The sequence below is a fragment of the Leuciscus leuciscus genome (assembly GCF_965113295.1).
Source record: "Leuciscus leuciscus genome assembly, chromosome: 22".
Lineage (NCBI taxonomy): Eukaryota > Metazoa > Chordata > Actinopteri > Cypriniformes > Leuciscidae > Leuciscus > Leuciscus leuciscus.
Genome location: NC_138746.1, coordinates 17,809,987 through 17,830,981, shown reverse-complemented (window position 1 = coordinate 17,830,981; position 20,995 = coordinate 17,809,987). Strand labels below are relative to the sequence as shown.

Sequence of the window (20,995 nt, the reverse complement as noted above, 5' to 3'; positions counted from 1 at the left end):
AATTAAATATTTGAAATGACACAACATTTAGCAAATATGCTACATAAATAGTCAATTTGGTAGCAACTGGGTGGTTGCTGTGGGGAACACGGTGGAGCAAGTGTTCTCTGTGGGATCTTGGCAAGCACAGACACTCCCTTTTGGATATTCTTCTGCCTCTGCTGCTTTGGGATCCTGAGGTTTGCGGAAGACACAAGCACTGGTGCATTTTGCAAATGCTGCCTCAGCAGCTCAGGGTTTTTAGGATTTCTCCTCTTGGAGATCTTGTCTGGCATTGGTGCTCCATGTGAGGAGCATGTGAGCACCTTTGAGGAAGCCACTGGTGCCCTCTGTAGTGACTGGATGGGTGTGGGTGTTTCTAAAGCGGCCTTTTTCAGATGGTGAGTCAAATATTCGGGGATCCTGAGTTTTCCTCTTTTTTGGGACCCTATGGGCACAGGTGCTCCCTTTGGGCACGCAGCAGGCACAGGTGCTCCCTTTGGAGATGCAGCAGGCACAGGTGCTCCCTTTGGAGATGCAGCAGGCACAGGTGCTCGCTTTGGAGATGCAGCAGGCACAGGTGCTCGCTTTGGGGACACAACAGGCACAGGTGCTGAGTGCTGAGCTTTCTCCAATGTATCACCGAAGACCAGGGATGAGGTGAGGTCCTCTTTTTTAGCACTGGGAGAGTTCTGCTGCCTCCACTGCTTTGTGGTCTTCAGTTCTCCCTTCTCAGATGCTTCACTGAAGACCAGGGATGAGGTGAGGTCCTCTTTTTTAGCACTGGGAGAGTTCCGCTGCCTCCACTGCTTTGTGGTCTTCAGTTCTCCCTTCTCAGATGCTTCACTGAAGACCAGGGATGAGGTGAGGTCCTCTTTTTTAGCACTGGGAGAGTTCCGCTGCCTCCACTGCTTCGTGGTCTTCAGTTCTCCCTTCTCAGATGCTTCACTGAAGACCAGGGATGAGATGAGGTCCTCTTTTTTAGCACTGGGAGAGTTCTGCTGCCTCCACTGCTTCGTGGTCTTCAGTTTTCCCTCCTCATATTTCCGATCTGAGAAGCCTGAGTGCTGGGAATGAGCCTTCTCAGATGCATCACTGAAGACCAGGGATGTGGGGCATGATGTTTCTCCTTCCTCCACTGTTTCCCACCACTGGTCTGAGATGAGGTCCTCATAGTCAGGATACTCAGATATGGGGTCTGAAACTTCCATTATCGCCCACCACCGCCCCGCAGCAAGGGCCGTATTGAGCTCATCTGACAATTCCTCAAAAATGATGGGCATGGTTGACATACTCGAAAATGAACTAGAAGTGAACAATACTTCTTGCAATTTATATCTGTGAAACACTATGAAAGAAAGAGAAACAGAAGAGATTATTTGAATAATCAATTTTGTATCAATTTCCCTACTAATATGCACAACTCAGATGCACATAATGTAAATGTATATAGTAATTTCACAATCGCCGACTCGCTACAAGAAGAATAAATCCGCTGCACTATTTATACTCACGATCATTATGACGTAACAGTCGACAGTTGACGTCACAGTCGGCCAATTGACGTCACAGTCGGCCACCCGAGTTGACGTCACAGTTGGCCACCCGAGTTGACGTAACAGTCGGCCACACGAGTGACGTCACAGTCGACCACACGAGTTTGTGAGGGATGGAAGACCTAGGCTGTTTCGCTGTATTAAAAGTGAACATGCAATACAAACAAAGACTGACTTAGCTTTTTTAATTCATGATTGTTCATACAAAAACTAGCACTGTTTATTATTTATTTTTAGCATTTGCAGCTGGTGCATAAACGGGAGCAAGTGAAGCTGAGATGCATTTTGTTATTAAGCAAACAGACCACTTTTTTATTTTTATTTTATTTTTTACAGATATTACAATAAAAGCACATTTCTGAAACAGAATATAATTCACAAAAAAAGTTCCTGTAGGCTATCCTTGTTTTTTTCTATGTATGACAATTATTTTAAAAAAGCAACAGATAGGACGAGAAAGAGTGCTGTCCCGAACATCAGCAGGACGTTTTTTTTTTATATATTAAGTCGTAAATATTACATGACTTACATTTTGCTCTATATATCGGCAACGAAAATAGTTCCAAATAAATCTATAAATCGTTGCTCATCTTTGAGAAACAGTTTCCCTGACTGAAAACGTTCCATACGTTTAGCGGCTTTAGATGCTCTCTGAAGCGCAGACAGAGGAGCGAAACATAACGATATCTCTTGTCAAAAAAAAAACTGCTTCTTTCAGCAGGTTATTTTCGCTATGTAATATGTATTGATTGAAAAAATGGAGAATAATAAAATTCGGATTTCAAACGCCACGCCGAGTTTATGAAACTCAAATTAAGATTATATTTACAGTGAATTTAGAGAATCAGTAGGCTATGGGCTGCCGGTGGTGCTTGAGACTATATTTCAAGAGTTCAGATGCAAAAAGCCTCTAAGTGCCATCTGAAATTTTCTTCTAGAATGATCATTTTTATCAAGCTCGTATATTTAAGTTCAGTAATTTCACTTAAATGGCAATGAAAATGAATTGTCATTTAAGTGAAATTACTGAACTTAAATATACGAGATTGATAAAAATGATCATTCTAGAAGAAAATTTCAGATGGCACTTAGAGGCTTTTGCATCTGAACTCTTCATTTGTCATTCTGTGTTTCTGTGAAAAAATACTAACAATAATGAAGCTAAGAATAGGATACGTATACGGGGGAAAGAGGTTGCTAATGCAATGCTAAATAAGATATTATGTAGCCTACAATAACAATTTTATAGAAAGAAATAACATTACGATGTCTAGAAATCAATTTCAATAGTAACGTTACATTGGGTTTAATTTGTCTTTTGATGAGATCTACAAATATATATTGTTAGAACCAAGAATTTCCATGGGAATATATCCATATTAGCCTAATGTGCTAATTAATGTGTGTTGTCATTGACAAATAAATAAATATACAGTTTACATATCTATATATAGAAAGAAAAATATTTCCAAAACAATACACACACACACACTGAAAAAAAGGTTTTCATTCATCCAATAAAAAAAAATGTAGGGTTCACATCTATATTTTACACTGTTAGAAATTACCAGCATTTCACAATAATTAACAGTATTATTTTACAGTAACTTGTTGTAATTAAGTTTCCCTGTAATATCCCAACGAATACCTGTAAAAACTACAGTATCCTTGGATTTTACAGCATTTAACTCTTATTTTACAGTAAAATATTGCAATCTAAAACCTGCTGTTATATCACAACAAGGTCTGTAATATCACAGCAACACAGTGAAAAAAAAAAAAAAGAAAAGGATTTCACAGCATTAAACAGTATTATTACAGTGAAATATTGTATTGAAATATGTATTGAAGATTTGGTTACTAAATACCATGAGTTAAAACCAACAAAATATCAAAGTATAATGGTTATAATTTAATGTTGTGTGGACTTTAGCATTATGATGTTTATTAGGCGTTGGGTTTTGGTTACCTTACCTCATGACTAAATGTTGGTGTTTGATGTCAATAAGAAATGTACTGTATACCTGTACTAACAATGTTGTTCTTTTTCCACTAGATGTCAGTACACTATAAAAGTAGTAGAATTTTTTGAAAAACATCTGGAGCAGAATTGATGAGGTGTTCTGCCTTATTAAGTGTTATTAGACTTCCAGATTGATTTATAAAAGGCATATTAATTTGCATAGTAACTGTCGAGTTGATATAATCCCAAATCATAGTCATTCATACACAGTCCCATTTTATATTACACTGTAGGCTATCAGAAAGTTAGTTTATTATATGTAAATATAATTTACAGAAATAAATATTTATGAATAGATATTTAGAGATTCAGTTTTTCTGTGTAGGCTACTTCAAGTATAGCAAAAGCAAATAGTGAAACATGCACCAAATAAATGCACCAAAGAAGCTTCCTAAAATATATTTTTATTTTATTTGTATAGAAAAGGTCCACTGATAAATGTAAAGGATAGTAAAAGTCTTTGGACTTAAATCTGTCATAAAAATTAAAACAAACCTTTATCTGATGATGTTTGGGATGCAGGCTATTGTTGCAAGATAATGTGTACTGAAATAGTGAATCAGTTTTATTACTGAAAGATTTTATTTTATTTATTTCAAGTTATAGTAAAATATAACTTCTTATTATTATGAGCCTATAATATAGGCTACAAGACCTACTATATAGCCTATTACATATAATATATAGGCCTATTAAAATACGTATGAAGTGTCCAAAAATTTATGTTTACTATAATAAAGTAGCCTACCTGGAATAAACTTCTGGCATTTTTGGTTGATGTTATAGCGCACACAGTTGTTTCCGCACGGAAATATGATGGTTTGCTCATCAAAATACAACAAATTATTCCTCACTCCTGTCCGCAATCCGAATATATAATGAGACTGTGCCACTACAGTAGCCATCTTGACAAAATGATTAGCTAACAGTTTGTAGAAAAATACGATTTAAATGAGTTGTCTGGTTTGTTTGACGTTGAAATCTTGTTGAAATCTGTTTAACGCTGCAGTAGAGTGACTGGTCGAGATATGTTTAATGCCCGTGCGCTGGCTTCGCCGAGTAACCTTGAAATTGTACATTCGTTGAAAAAAAATATTTCTTAGTTGAGCTCTTAATGAAAAAATATTTATATTTAACAATGTTTTGAACGAAACAAATATTACCTGCAAAATAAAACAAATAATGGTCAAATGAATTGAAACTAAGACAAATGTTTTATTGGATGAGGCACTCACCGCTTGAAAACCTTTTATTAATGTGTACATGCATTCATATAAAGCATGTACAATTTCAATTAAATATTTGAAATGACACAACATTTAGCAAATATGCTACATAAATAGTCAATTTGGTAGCAACTGGGTGGTTGCTGTGGGGAACACGGTGGAGCAAGTGTTCTCTGTGGGATCTTGGCAGGCACAGACACTCCCTTTTGGATATTCTTCTGCCTCTGCTGCTTTGGGATCCTGAGGTTTGCGGAAGACACAAGCACTGGTGCATTTTGCAAATGCTGCCTCAGCAGCTCAGGGTTTTTAGGATTTCTCCTCTTGGAGATCTTGTCTGGCATTGGTGCTCCATGTGAGGAGCATGTGAGCACCTTTGAGGAAGCCACTGGTGCCCTCTGTAGTGACTGGATGGGTGTGGGTGTTTCTAAAGCGGCCTTTTTCAGATGGTGAGTCAAATATTCGGGGATCCTGAGTTTTCCTCTTTTTTGGGACCCTATGGGCACAGGTGCTCCCTTTGGGCACGCAGCAGGCACAGGTGCTCCCTTTGGAGATGCAGCAGGCACAGGTGCTCCCTTTGGAGATGCAGCAGGCACAGGTGCTCGCTTTGGAGATGCAGCAGGCACAGGTGCTCGCTTTGGGGACACAACAGGCACAGGTGCTGAGTGCTGAGCTTTCTCCAATGTATCACCGAAGACCAGGGATGAGGTGAGGTCCTCTTTTTTAGCACTGGGAGAGTTCCGCTGCCTCCACTGCTTTGTGGTCTTCAGTTCTCCCTTCTCAGATGCTTCACTGAAGACCAGGGATGAGGTGAGGTCCTCTTTTTTAGCACTGGGAGAGTTCCGCTGCCTCCACTGCTTTGTGGTCTTCAGTTCTCCCTTCTCAGATGCTTCACTGAAGACCAGGGATGAGGTGAGGTCCTCTTTTTTAGCACTGGGAGAGTTCCGCTGCCTCCACTGCTTTGTGGTCTTCAGTTCTCCCTTCTCAGATGCTTCACTGAAGACCAGGGATGAGGTGAGGTCCTCTTTTTTAGCACTGGGAGAGTTCCGCTGCCTCCACTGCTTTGTGGTCTTCAGTTCTCCCTTCTCAGATGCTTCACTGAAGACCAGGGATGAGGTGAGGTCCTCTTTTTTAGCACTGGGAGAGTTCCGCTGCCTCCACTGCTTCGTGGTCTTCAGTTCTCCCTTCTCAGATGCTTCACTGAAGACCAGGGATGAGATGAGGTCCTCTTTTTTAGCACTGGGAGAGTTCTGCTGCCTCCACTGCTTCGTGGTCTTCAGTTTTCCCTCCTCATATTTCCGATCTGAGAAGCCTGAGTGCTGGGAATGAGCCTTCTCAGATGCATCACTGAAGACCAGGGATGTGGGGCATGATGTTTCTCCTTCCTCCACTGTTTCCCACCACTGGTCTGAGATGAGGTCCTCATAGTCAGGATACTCAGATATGGGGTCTGAAACTTCCATTATCGCCCACCACCGCCCCGCAGCAAGGGCCGTATTGAGCTCATCTGACAATTCAGTTGATGAGGACTGCTCTGCACTCTCAAAAATGATGGGCATGGTTGACATACTCGAAAATGAACTAGAAGTGAACAATACTTCTTGCAATTTATATCTGTGAAACACTATGAAAGAAAGAGAAACAGAAGAGATTATTTGAATAATCAATTTTGTATCAATTTCCCTACTAATATGCACAACTCAGATGCACATAATGTAAATGTATATAGTAATTTCACAATCGCCGACTCGCTACAAGAAGAATAAATCCGCTGCACTATTTATACTCACGATCATTATGACGTAACAGTCGACAGTTGACGTCACAGTCGGCCAATTGACGTCACAGTCGGCCACCCGAGTTGACGTCACAGTTGGCCACCCGAGTTGACGTAACAGTCGGCCACACGGGTGACGTCACAGTCGACCACACGAGTTTGTGAGGGATGGAAGACCTAGGCTGTTTCGCTGTATTAAAAGTGAACATGCAATACAAACAAAGACTGACTTAGCTTTTTTAATTCATGATTGTTCATACAAAAACTAGCACTGTTTATTATTTATTTTTAGCATTTGCAGCTGGTGCATAAACGGGAGCAAGTGAAGCTGAGATGCATTTTGTTATTAAGAAAACAGACCACTTTTTTATTTTTATTTAATTTTTTACAGATATTACAATAAAAGCACATTTCTGAAACAGAATATAATTCACAAAAAAAGTTCCTGTAGGCTATCCTTGTTTTTTTCTATGTATGACAATTATTTAAAAAAAGCAACAGATAGGACGAGAAAGAGTGCTGTCCCGAACATCAGCAGGACGTTTTTTTTTTTATATATTAAGTCGTAAATATTACATGACTTACATTTTGCTCTATATATCGGCAACGAAAATAGTTCCAAATAAATCTATAAATCGTTGCTCATCTTTGAGAAACAGTTTCCCTGACTGAAAACGTTCCATACGTTTAGCGGCTTTAGATGCTCTCTGAAGCGCAGACAGAGGAGCGAAACATAACGATATCTCTTGTCAAAAAAAAAACTGCTTCTTTCAGCAGGTTATTTTCGCTATGTAATATGTATTGATTGAAAAAATGGAGAATAATAAAATTCGGATTTCAAACGCCACGCCGAGTTTATGAAACTCAAATTAAGATTATATTTACAGTGAATTTAGAGAATCAGTAGGCTATGGGCTGCCGGTGGTGCTTGAGACTATATTTCAAGAGTTCAGATGCAAAAAGCCTCTAAGTGCCATCTGAAATTTTCTTCTAGAATGATCATTTTTATCAAGCTCGTATATTTAAGTTCAGTAATTTCACTTAAATGGCAATGAAAATGAATTGTCATTTAAGTGAAATTACTGAACTTAAATATACGAGATTGATAAAAATGATCATTCTAGAAGAAAATTTCAGATGGCACTTAGAGGCTTTTGCATCTGAACTCTTCATTTGTCATTCTGTGTTTCTGTGAAAAAATACTAACAATAATGAAGCTAAGAATAGGATACGTGTACGGGGGAAAGAGGTTGCTAATGCAATGCTAAATAAGATATTATGTAGCCTACAATAACAATTTTATAGAAAGAAATAACATTACGATGTCTAGAAATCAATTTCAATAGTAACGTTACATTGGGTTTAATTTGTCTTTTGATGAGATCTACAAATATATATTGTTAGAACCAAGAATTTCCATGGGAATATATCCATATTAGCCTAATGTGCTAATTAATGTGTGTTGTCATTGACAAATAAATAAATATATAGTTTACATATCTATATATAGAAAGAAAAATATTTCCAAAACAATACACACACACACACTGAAAAAAAGGTTTTCATTCATCCAATAAAAAAAAATGTAGGGTTCACATCTATATTTTACACTGTTAGAAATTACCAGCATTTCACAATAATTAACAGTATTATTTTACAGTAACTTGTTGTAATTAAGTTTCCCTGTAATATCCCAACGAATACCTGTCAAAACTACAGTATCCTTGGATTTTACAGCATTTAACTCTTATTTTACAGTAAAATATTGCAATCTAAAACCTGCTGTTATATCACAACAAGGTCTGTAATATCACAGCAACACAGTGAAAAAAAAAAAAAAAAAGGATTTCACAGCATTAAACAGTATTATTACAGTGAAATATTGTATTGAAATATGTATTGAAGATTTGGTTACTAAATACCATGAGTTAAAACCAACAAAATATCAAAGTATAATGGTTATAATTTAATGTTGTGTGGACTTTAGCATTATGATGTTTATTAGGCGTTGGGTTTTGGTTACCTTACCTCATGACTAAATGTTGGTGTTTGATGTCAATAAGAAATGTACTGTATACCTGTACTAACAATGTTGTTCTTTTTCCACTAGATGTCAGTACACTATAAAAGTAGTAGAATTTTTTGAAAAACATCTGGAGCAGAATTGATGAGGTGTTCTGCCTTATTAAGTGTTATTAGACTTCCAGATTGATTTATAAAAGGCATATTAATTTGCATATTAACTGTCGAGTTGATATAATCCCAAATCATAGTCATTCATACACAGTCCCATTTTATATTACACTGTAGGCTATCAGAAAGTTAGTTTATTATATGTAAATATAATTTACAGAAATAAATATTTATGAATAGATATTTAGAGATTCAGTTTTTCTGTGTAGGCTACTTCAAGTATACATATAGCAAAAGCAAATAGTGAAACATGCACCAAATAAATGCACCAAAGAAGCTTCCTAAAATATATTTTTATTTTATTTGTATAGAAAAGGTCCACTGATAAATGTAAAGGATAGTAAAAGTCTTTGGACTTAAATCTGTCATAAAAATTAAAACAAACCTTTATCTGATGATGTTTGGGATGCAGGCTATTGTTGCAAGATAATGTGTACTGAAATAGTGAATCAGTTTTATTACTGAAAGATTTTATTTTATTTATTTCAAGTTATAGTAAAATATAACTTCTTATTTCTTTAATTTGATATTGGGAGAAATATGACCCATATGTGTGTATTAGTCAGATATTCACAAGAAATACAGTTAATAACCAGTAATAGTTATATTAAGACTAGTGAGACAAGTGATAATGATATAATTTACGTTAATACTTATCATATGATATTATGAGCCTATAATATAGGCTACAAGACCTACTATATAGCCTATTACATATAATATATAGGCCTATTAAAATACGTATGAAGTGTCTAAAAATTAATGTTTACTATAATAAAGTACCTGGAATAAACTTCTGGCATTTTTGGTTGATGTTATAGCGCACACAGTTGTTTCCGCACGGAAATATGATGGTTTGCTCATCAAAATACAACAAATTATTCCTCACTCCTGTCCGCAATCCGAATATATAATGAGACTGTGCCACTACAGTAGCCATCTTGACAAAATGATTAGCTAACAGTTTGTAGAAAAATACGATTTAAATGAGTTGTCTGGTTTGTTTGACGTTGAAATCTTGTTGAAATCTGTTTAACGCTGCAGTAGAGTGACTGGTCGAGATATGTGTTTAATGCCCGTGCGCTGGCTTCGCCGAGTAACCTTGAAATTGTACATTCGTTGAAAAACAAATATTTCTTAGTTGAGCTCTTAATGAAAAAATATTTATATTTAACAATGTTTTGAACGAAACAAATATTACCTGCAAAATAAAACAAATAATGGTAAAATGAATTGAAACTAAGACAAATGTTTTATTGGATGAGGCACTCACCGCTTGAAAACCTTTTATTAATGTGTACATGCATTCATATAAAGCATGTACAATTTCAATTAAATATTTGAAATGACACAACATTTAGCAAATATGCTACATAAATAGTCAATTTGGTAGCAACTGGGTGGTTGCTGTGGGGAACACGGTGGAGCAAGTGTTCTCTGTGGGATCTTGGCAGGCACAGACACTCCCTTTTGGATATTCTTCTGCCTCTGCTGCTTTGGGATCCTGAGGTTTGCGGAAGACACAAGCACTGGTGCATTTTGCAAATGCTGCCTCAGCAGCTCAGGGTTTTTAGGATTTCTCCTCTTGGAGATCTTGTCTGGCATTGGTGCTCCATGTGAGGAGCATGTGAGCACCTTTGAGGAAGCCACTGGTGCCCTCTGTAGTGACTGGATGGGTGTGGGTGTTTCTAAAGCGGCCTTTTTCAGATGGTGAGTCAAATATTCGGGGATCCTGAGTTTTCCTCTTTTTTGGGACCCTATGGGCACAGGTGCTCCCTTTGGGCACGCAGCAGGCACAGGTGCTCCCTTTGGAGATGCAGCAGGCACAGGTGCTCCCTTTGGAGATGCAGCAGGCACAGGTGCTCGCTTTGGGGACACAACAGGCACAGGTGCTGAGTGCTGAGCTTTCTCCAATGTATCACCGAAGACCAGGGATGAGGTGAGGTCCTCTTTTTTAGCACTGGGAGAGTTCTGCTGCCTCCACTGCTTTGTGGTCTTCAGTTCTCCCTTCTCAGATGCTTCACTGAAGACCAGGGATGAGGTGAGGTCCTCTTTTTTAGCACTGGGAGAGTTCCGCTGCCTCCACTGCTTTGTGGTCTTCAGTTCTCCCTTCTCAGATGCTTCACTGAAGACCAGGGATGAGGTGAGGTCCTCTTTTTTAGCACTGGGAGAGTTCCGCTGCCTCCACTGCTTTGTGGTCTTCAGTTCTCCCTTCTCAGATGCTTCACTGAAGACCAGGGATGAGGTGAGGTCCTCTTTTTTAGCACTGGGAGAGTTCCGCTGCCTCCACTGCTTTGTGGTCTTCAGTTCTCCCTTCTCAGATGCTTCACTGAAGACCAGGGATGAGGTGAGGTCCTCTTTTTTAGCACTGGGAGAGTTCCGCTGCCTCCACTGCTTCGTGGTCTTCAGTTCTCCCTTCTCAGATGCTTCACTGAAGACCAGGGATGAGATGAGGTCCTCTTTTTTAGCACTGGGAGAGTTCTGCTGCCTCCACTGCTTCGTGGTCTTCAGTTTTCCCTCCTCATATTTCCGATCTGAGAAGCCTGAGTGCTGGGAATGAGCCTTCTCAGATGCATCACTGAAGACCAGGGATGTGGGGCATGATGTTTCTCCTTCCTCCACTGTTTCCCACCACTGGTCTGAGATGAGGTCCTCATAGTCAGGATACTCAGATATGGGGTCTGAAACTTCCATTATCGCCCACCACCGCCCCGCAGCAAGGGCCGTATTGAGCTCATCTGACAATTCAGTTGATGAGGACTGCTCTGCACTCTCAAAAATGATGGGCATGGTTGACATACTCGAAAATGAACTAGAAGTGAACAATACTTCTTGCAATTTATATCTGTGAAACACTATGAAAGAAAGAGAAACAGAAGAGATTATTTGAATAATCAATTTTGTATCAATTTCCCTACTAATATGCACAACTCAGATGCACATAATGTAAATGTATATAGTAATTTCACAATCGCCGACTCGCTACAAGAAGAATAAATCCGCTGCACTATTTATACTCACGATCATTATGACATAACAGTCGACAGTTGACGTCACAGTCGGCCAATTGACGTCACAGTCGGCCACCCGAGTTGACGTCACAGTTGGCCACCCGAGTTGACGTAACAGTCGGCCACACGAGTGACGTCACAGTCGACCACACGAGTTTGTGAGGGATGGAAGACCTAGGCTGTTTCGCTGTATTAAAAGTGAACATGCAATAGCCTACAAACAAAGACTGACTTAGCTTTTTTAATTCATGATTGTTCATACAAAAACTAGCACTGTTTATTATTTATTTTTAGCATTTGCAGCTGGTGCATAAACGGGAGCAAGTGAAGCTGAGATGCATTTTGTTATTAAGCAAACAGACCACTTTTTTATTTTTATTTTATTTTTTACAGATATTACAATAAAAGCACATTTCTGAAACAGAATATAATTCACAAAAAAAGTTCCTGTAGGCTATCCTTGTTTTTTTCTATGTATGACAATTATTTAAAAAAAGCAACAGATAGGACGAGAAAGAGTGCTGTCCCGAACATCAGCAGGACGTTTTTTTTTTATATATTAAGTCGTAAATATTACATGACTTACATTTTGCTCTATATATCGGCAACGAAAATAGTTCCAAATAAATCTATAAATCGTTGCTCATCTTTGAGAAACAGTTTCCCTGACTGAAAACGTTCCATACGTTTATAGCGGCTTTAGATGCTCTCTGAAGCGCAGACAGAGGAGCGAAACATAACGATATCTCTTGTCAAAAAAAAAACTGCTTCTTTCAGCAGGTTATTTTCGCTATGTAATATGTATTGATTGAAAAAATGGAGAATAATAAAATTCGGATTTCAAACGCCACGCCGAGTTTATGAAACTCAAATTAAGATTATATTTACAGTGAATTTAGAGAATCAGTAGGCTATGGGCTGCCGGTGGTGCTTGAGACTATATTTCAAGAGTTCAGATGCAAAAAGCCTCTAAGTGCCATCTGAAATTTTCTTCTAGAATGATCATTTTTATCAAGCTCGTATATTTAAGTTCAGTAATTTCACTTAAATGGCAATGAAAATGAATTGTCATTTAAGTGAAATTACTGAACTTAAATATACGAGATTGATAAAAATGATCATTCTAGAAGAAAATTTCAGATGGCACTTAGAGGCTTTTGCATCTGAACTCTTCATTTGTCATTCTGTGTTTCTGTGAAAAAATACTAACAATAATGAAGCTAAGAATAGGATACGTATACGGGGGAAAGAGGTTGCTAATGCAATGCTAAATAAGATATTATGTAGCCTACAATAACAATTTTATAGAAAGAAATAACATTACGATGTCTAGAAATCAATTTCAATAGTAACGTTACATTGGGTTTAATTTGTCTTTTGATGAGATCTACAAATATATATTGTTAGAACCAAGAATTTCCATGGGAATATATCCATATTAGCCTAATGTGCTAATTAATGTGTGTTGTCATTGACAAATAAATAAATATACAGTTTACATATCTATATATAGAAAGAAAAATATTTCCAAAACAATACACACACACACACTGAAAAAAAGGTTTTCATTCATCCAATAAAAAAAAATGTAGGGTTCACATCTATATTTTACACTGTTAGAAATTACCAGCATTTCACAATAATTAACAGTATTATTTTACAGTAACTTGTTGTAATTAAGTTTCCCTGTAATATCCCAACGAATACCTGTCAAAACTACAGTATCCTTGGATTTTACAGCATTTAACTCTTATTTTACAGTAAAATATTGCAATCTAAAACCTGCTGTTATATCACAACAAGGTCTGTAATATCACAGCAACACAGTGAAAAAAAAAAAAAAAAAGGATTTCACAGCATTAAACAGTATTATTACAGTGAAATATTGTATTGAAATATGTATTGAAGATTTGGTTACTAAATACCATGAGTTAAAACCAACAAAATATCAAAGTATAATGGTTATAATTTAATGTTGTGTGGACTTTAGCATTATGATGTTTATTAGGCGTTGGGTTTTGGTTACCTTACCTCATGACTAAATGTTGGTGTTTGATGTCAATAAGAAATGTACTGTATACCTGCATGTACTAACAATGTTGTTCTTTTTCCACTAGATGTCAGTACACTATAAAAGTAGTAGAATTTTTTGAAAAACATCTGGAGCAGAATTGATGAGGTGTTCTGCCTTATTAAGTGTTATTAGACTTCCAGATTGATTTATAAAAGGCATATTAATTTGCATATTAACTGTCGAGTTGATATAATCCCAAATCATAGTCATTCATACACAGTCCCATTTTATATTACACTGTAGGCTATCAGAAAGTTAGTTTATTATATGTAAATATAATTTACAGAAATAAATATTTATGAATAGATATTTAGAGATTCAGTTTTTCTGTGTAGGCTACTTCAAGTATACATATAGCAAAAGCAAATAGTGAAACATGCACCAAATAAATGCACCAAAGAAGCTTCCTAAAATATATTTTTATTTTATTTGTATAGAAAAGGTCCACTGATAAATGTAAAGGATAGTAAAAGTCTTTGGACTTAAATCTGTCATAAAAATTAAAACAAACCTTTATCTGATGATGTTTGGGATGCAGGCTATTGTTGCAAGATAATGTGTACTGAAATAGTGAATCAGTTTTATTACTGAAAGATTTTATTTTATTTATTTCAAGTTATAGTAAAATATAACTTCTTATTTCTTTAATTTGATATTGGGAGAAATATGACCCATATGTGTGTATTAGTCAGATATTCACAAGAAATACAGTTAATAACCAGTAATAGTTATATTAAGACTAGTGAGACAAGTGATAATGATATAATTTACGTTAATACTTATCATATGATATTATGAGCCTATAATATAGGCTACAAGACCTACTATATAGCCTATTACATATAATATATAGGCCTATTAAAATACGTATGAAGTGTCTAAAAATTAATGTTTACTATAATAAAGTACCTGTTTTGGTTGATGTTATAGCGCACACAGTTGTTTCCGCACGGAAATATGATGGTTTGCTCATCAAAATACAACAAATTATTCCTCACTCCTGTCCGCAATCCGAATAATGAGACTGTGCCACTACAGTAGCCATCTTGACAAAATGATTAGCTAACAGTTTGTAGAAAAATACGATTTAAATGAGTTGTCTGGTTTGTTTGACGTTGAAATCTTGTTGAAATCTGTTTAACGCTGCAGTAGAGTGACTGGTCGAGATATGTGTTTAATGCCCGTGCGCTGGCTTCGCCGAGTAACCTTGAAATTGTACATTCGTTGGAAAACAAATATTTCTTAGTTGAGCTCTTAATGAAAAAATATTTATATTTAACAATGTTTTGAACGAAACAAATATTACCTGCAAAATAAAACAAATAATGGTAAAATGAATTGAAACTAAGACAAATGTTTTATTGGATGAGGCACTCACCGCTTGAAAACCTTTTATTAATGTGTACATGCATTCATATAAAGCATGTACAATTTCAATTAAATATTTGAAATGACACAACATTTAGCAAATATGCTACATAAATAGTCAATTTGGTAGCAACTGGGTGGTTGCTGTGGGGAACACGGTGGAGCAAGTGTTCTCTGTGGGATCTTGGCAGGCACAGACACTCCCTTTTGGATATTCTTCTGCCTCTGCTGCTTTGGGATCCTGAGGTTTGCGGAAGACACAAGCACTGGTGCATTTTGCAAATGCTGCCTCAGCAGCTCAGGGTTTTTAGGATTTCTCCTCTTGGAGATCTTGTCTGGCATTGGTGCTCCATGTGAGGAGCATGTGAGCACCTTTGAGGAAGCCACTGGTGCCCTCTGTAGTGACTGGATGGGTGTGGGTGTTTCTAAAGCGGCCTTTTTCAGATGGTGAGTCAAATATTCGGGGATCCTGAGTTTTCCTCTTTTTTGGGACCCTATGGGCACAGGTGCTCCCTTTGGGCACGCAGCAGGCACAGGTGCTCCCTTTGGAGATGCAGCAGGCACAGGTGCTCGCTTTGGAGATGCAGCAGGCACAGGTGCTCGCTTTGGGGACACAACAGGCACAGGTGCTGAGTGCTGAGCTTTCTCCAATGTATCACCGAAGACCAGGGATGAGGTGAGGTCCTCTTTTTTAGCACTGGGAGAGTTCTGCTGCCTCCACTGCTTTGTGGTCTTCAGTTCTCCCTTCTCAGATGCTTCACTGAAGACCAGGGATGAGGTGAGGTCCTCTTTTTTAGCACTGGGAGAGTTCCGCTGCCTCCACTGCTTTGTGGTCTTCAGTTCTCCCTTCTCAGATGCTTCACTGAAGACCAGGGATGAGGTGAGGTCCTCTTTTTTAGCACTGGGAGAGTTCCGCTGCCTCCACTGCTTTGTGGTCTTCAGTTCTCCCTTCTCAGATGCTTCACTGAAGACCAGGGATGAGGTGAGGTCCTCTTTTTTAGCACTGGGAGAGTTCCGCTGCCTCCACTGCTTTGTGGTCTTCAGTTCTCCCTTCTCAGATGCTTCACTGAAGACCAGGGATGAGGTGAGGTCCTCTTTTTTAGCACTGGGAGAGTTCCGCTGCCTCCACTGCTTCGTGGTCTTCAGTTCTCCCTTCTCAGATGCTTCACTGAAGACCAGGGATGAGATGAGGTCCTCTTTTTTAGCACTGGGAGAGTTCTGCTGCCTCCACTGCTTCGTGGTCTTCAGTTTTCCCTCCTCATATTTCCGATCTGAGAAGCCTGAGTGCTGGGAATGAGCCTTCTCAGATGCATCACTGAAGACCAGGGATGTGGGGCATGATGTTTCTCCTTCCTCCACTGTTTCCCACCACTGGTCTGAGATGAGGTCCTCATAGTCAGGATACTCAGATATGGGGTCTGAAACTTCCATTATCGCCCACCACCGCCCCGCAGCAAGGGCCGTATTGAGCTCATCTGACAATTCAGTTGATGAGGACTGCTCTGCACTCTCAAAAATGATGGGCATGGTTGACATACTCGAAAATGAACTAGAAGTGAACAATATTTCTTGCAATTTATATCTGTGAAACACTATGAAAGAAAGAGAAACAGAAGAGATTATTTGAATAATCAATTTTGTATCAATTTCCCTACTAATATGCACAACTCAGATGCACATAATGTAAATGTATATAGTAATTTCACAATCGCCGACTCGCTACAAGAAGAATAAATCCGCTGCACTATTTATACTCACGATCATTATGACGTAACAGTCGACAGTTGACGTCACAGTCGGCCAATTGACGTCACAGTCGGCCACCCGAGTTGACGTAACAGTCGGCCACACGAGTGACGTCACAGTCGACCACACGAGTTTGTGAGGGATGGAAGACCTAGGCTGTTTCGCTGTATTAAAAGTGAACATGCAATACAAACAAAGACTGACTTAGCTTTTTTAATTCATGATTGTTCATACAAAAACTAGCACTGTTTATTATTTATTTTTAGCATTTGCAGCTGGTGCATAAACGGGAGCAAGTGAAGCTGAGATGCATTTTGTTATTAAGCAAACAGACCACTTTTTTATTTTTATTTTATTTTTTACAGATATTACAATAAAAGCACATTTCTGAAACAGAATATAATTCACAAAAAAAGTTCCTGTAGGCTATCCTTGTTTTTTTCTATGTATGACAATTATTTAAAAAAAGCAACAGATAGGACGAGAAAGAGTGCTGTCCCGAACATCAGCAGGACGTTTTTTTTTTATATATTAAGTCGTAAATATTACATGACTTACATTTTGCTCTATATATCGGCAACGAAAATAGTTCCAAATAAATCTATAAATCGTTGCTCATCTTTGAGAAACAGTTTCCCTGACTGAAAACGTTCCATACGTTTATAGCGGCTTTAGATGCTCTCTGAAGCGCAGACAGAGGAGCGAAACATAACGATATCTCTTGTCAAAAAAAAAACTGCTTCTTTCAGCAGGTTATTTTCGCTATGTAATATGTATTGATTGAAAAAATGGAGAATAATAAAATTCGGATTTCAAACGCCACGCCGAGTTTATGAAACTCAAATTAAGATTATATTTACAGTGAATTTAGAGAATCAGTAGGCTATGGGCTGCCGGTGGTGCTTGAGACTATATTTCAAGAGTTCAGATGCAAAAAGCCTCTAAGTGCCATCTGAAATTTTCTTCTAGAATGATCATTTTTATCAAGCTCGTATATTTAAGTTCAGTAATTTCACTTAAATGGCAATGAAAATGAATTGTCATTTAAGTGAAATTACTGAACTTAAATATACGAGATTGATAAAAATGATCATTCTAGAAGAAAATTTCAGATGGCACTTAGAGGCTTTTGCATCTGAACTCTTCATTTGTCATTCTGTGTTTCTGTGAAAAAATACTAACAATAATGAAGCTAAGAATAGGATACGTATACGGGGGAAAGAGGTTGCTAATGCAATGCTAAATAAGATATTATGTAGCCTACAATAACAATTTTATAGAAAGAAATAACATTACGATGTCTAGAAATCAATTTCAATAGTAACGTTACATTGGGTTTAATTTGTCTTTTGATGAGATCTACAAATATATATTGTTAGAACCAAGAATTTCCATGGGAATATATCCATATTAGCCTAATGTGCTAATTAATGTGTGTTGTCATTGACAAATAAATAAATATACAGTTTACATATCTATATATAGAAAGAAAAATATTTCCAAAACAATACACACACACACACTGAAAAAAAGGTTTTCATTCATCCAATAAAAAAAAATGTAGGGTTCACATCTATATTTTACACTGTTAGAAATTACCAGCATTTCACAATAATTAACAGTATTATTTTACAGTAACTTGTTGTAATTAAGTTTCCCTGTAATATCCCAACGAATACCTGTCAAAACTACAGTATCCTTGGATTTTACAGCATTTAACTCTTATTTTACAGTAAAATATTGCAATCTAAAACCTGCTGTTATATCACAACAAGGTCTGTAATATCACAGCAACACAGTGAAAAAAAAAAAAAAAAAGGATTTCACAGCATTAAACAGTATTATTACAGTGAAATATTGTATTGAAATATGTATTGAAGATTTGGTTACTAAATACCATGAGTTAAAACCAACAAAATATCAAAGTATAATGGTTATAATTTAATGTTGTGTGGACTTTAGCATTATGATGTTTATTAGGCGTTGGGTTTTGGTTACCTTACCTCATGACTAAATGTTGGTGTTTGATGTCAATAAGAAATGTACTGTATACCTGCATGTACTAACAATGTTGTTCTTTTTCCACTAGATGTCAGTACACTATAAAAGTAGTAGAATTTTTTGAAAAACATCTGGAGCAGAATTGATGAGGTGTTCTGCCTTATTAAGTGTTATTAGACTTCCAGATTGATTTATAAAAGGCATATTAATTTGCATATTAACTGTCGAGTTGATATAATCCCAAATCATAGTCATTCATACACAGTCCCATTTTATATTACACTGTAGGCTATCAGAAAGTTAGTTTATTATATGTAAATATAATTTACAGAAATAAATATTTATGAATAGATATTTAGAGATTCAGTTTTTCTGTGTAGGCTACTTCAAGTATACATATAGCAAAAGCAAATAGTGAAACATGCACCAAATAAATGCACCAAAGAAGCTTCCTAAAATATATTTTTATTTTATTTGTATAGAAAAGGTCCACTGATAAATGTAAAGGATAGTAAAAGTCTTTGGACTTAAATCTGTCATAAAAATTAAAACAAACCTTTATCTGATGATGTTTGGGATGCAGGCTATTGTTGCAAGATAATGTGTACTGAAATAGTGAATCAGTTTTATTACTGAAAGATTTTATTTTATTTATTTCAAGTTATAGTAAAATATAACTTCTTATTTCTTTAATTTGATATTGGGAGAAATATGACCCATATGTGTGTATTAGTCAGATATTCACAAGAAATACAGTTAATAACCAGTAATAGTTATATTAAGACTAGTGAGACAAGTGATAATGATATAATTTACGTTAATACTTATCATATGATATTATGAGCCTATAATATAGGCTACAAGACCTACTATATAGCCTATTACATATAATATATAGGCCTATTAAAATACGTATGAAGTGTCTAAAAATTAATGTTTACTATAATAAAGTACCTGTTTTGGTTGATGTTATAGCGCACACAGTTGTTTCCGCACGGAAATATGATGGTTTGCTCATCAAAATACAACAAATTATTCCTCACTCCTGTCCGCAATCCGAATAATGAGACTGTGCCACTACAGTAGCCATCTTGACAAAATGATTAGCTAACAGTTTGTAGAAAAATACGATTTAAATGAGTTGTCTGGTTTGTTTGACGTTGAAATCTTGTTGAAATCTGTTTAACGCTGCAGTAGAGTGACTGGTCGAGATATGTGTTTAATGCCCGTGCGCTGGCTTCGCCGAGTAACCTTGAAATTGTACATTCGTTGGAAAACAAATATTTCTTAGTTGAGCTCTTAATGAAAAAATATTTATATTTAACAATGTTTTGAACGAAACAAATATTACCTGCAAAATAAAACAAATAATGGTAAAATGAATTGAAACTAAGACAAATGTTTTATTGGATGAGGCACTCACCGCTTGAAAACCTTTTATTAATGTGTACATGCATTCATATAAAGCATGTACAATTTCAATTAAATATTTGAAATGACACAACATTTAGCAAATATGCTACATAAATAGTCAATTTGGTAGCAACTGGGTGGTTGCTGTGGGGAACACGGTGGAGCAAGTGTTCTCTGTGGGATCTTGGCAGGCACAGACACTCCCTTTTGGATATTCTTCTGCCTCTGCTGCTTTGGGATCCTGAGGTTTGCGGAAGACACAAGCACTGGTGCATTTTGCAAATGCTGCCTCAGCAGCTCAGGGTTTTTAGGATTTCTCCTCTTGGAGATCTTGTCTGGCATTGGTGCTCCATGTGAGGAGCATGTGAGCACCTTTGAGGAAGCCACTGGTGCCCTCTGTAGTGACTGGATGGGTGTGGGTGTTTCTAAAGCGGCCTTTTTCAGATGGTGAGTCAAATATTCGGGGATCCTGAGTTTTCCTCTTTTTTGGGACCCTATGGGCACAGGTGCTCCCTTTGGGCACGCAGCAGGCACAGGTGCTCCCTTTGGAGATGCAGCAGGCACAGGTGCTCGCTTTGGAGATGCAGCAGGCACAGGTGCTCGCTTTGGGGACACAACAGGCACAGGTGCT

At 37.2% G+C, this 20,995-nt stretch overlaps 1 protein-coding gene across 2 annotated transcripts in view; it reads left to right on the top strand.

The window, feature by feature from the left end:
- Positions 1–20,995, top strand: part of LOC309486030 (uncharacterized protein) — a 177,327-nt gene that overhangs the window by 105,896 nt on the left and 50,436 nt on the right. The gene's annotated exons all lie outside the window — the stretch shown is intronic.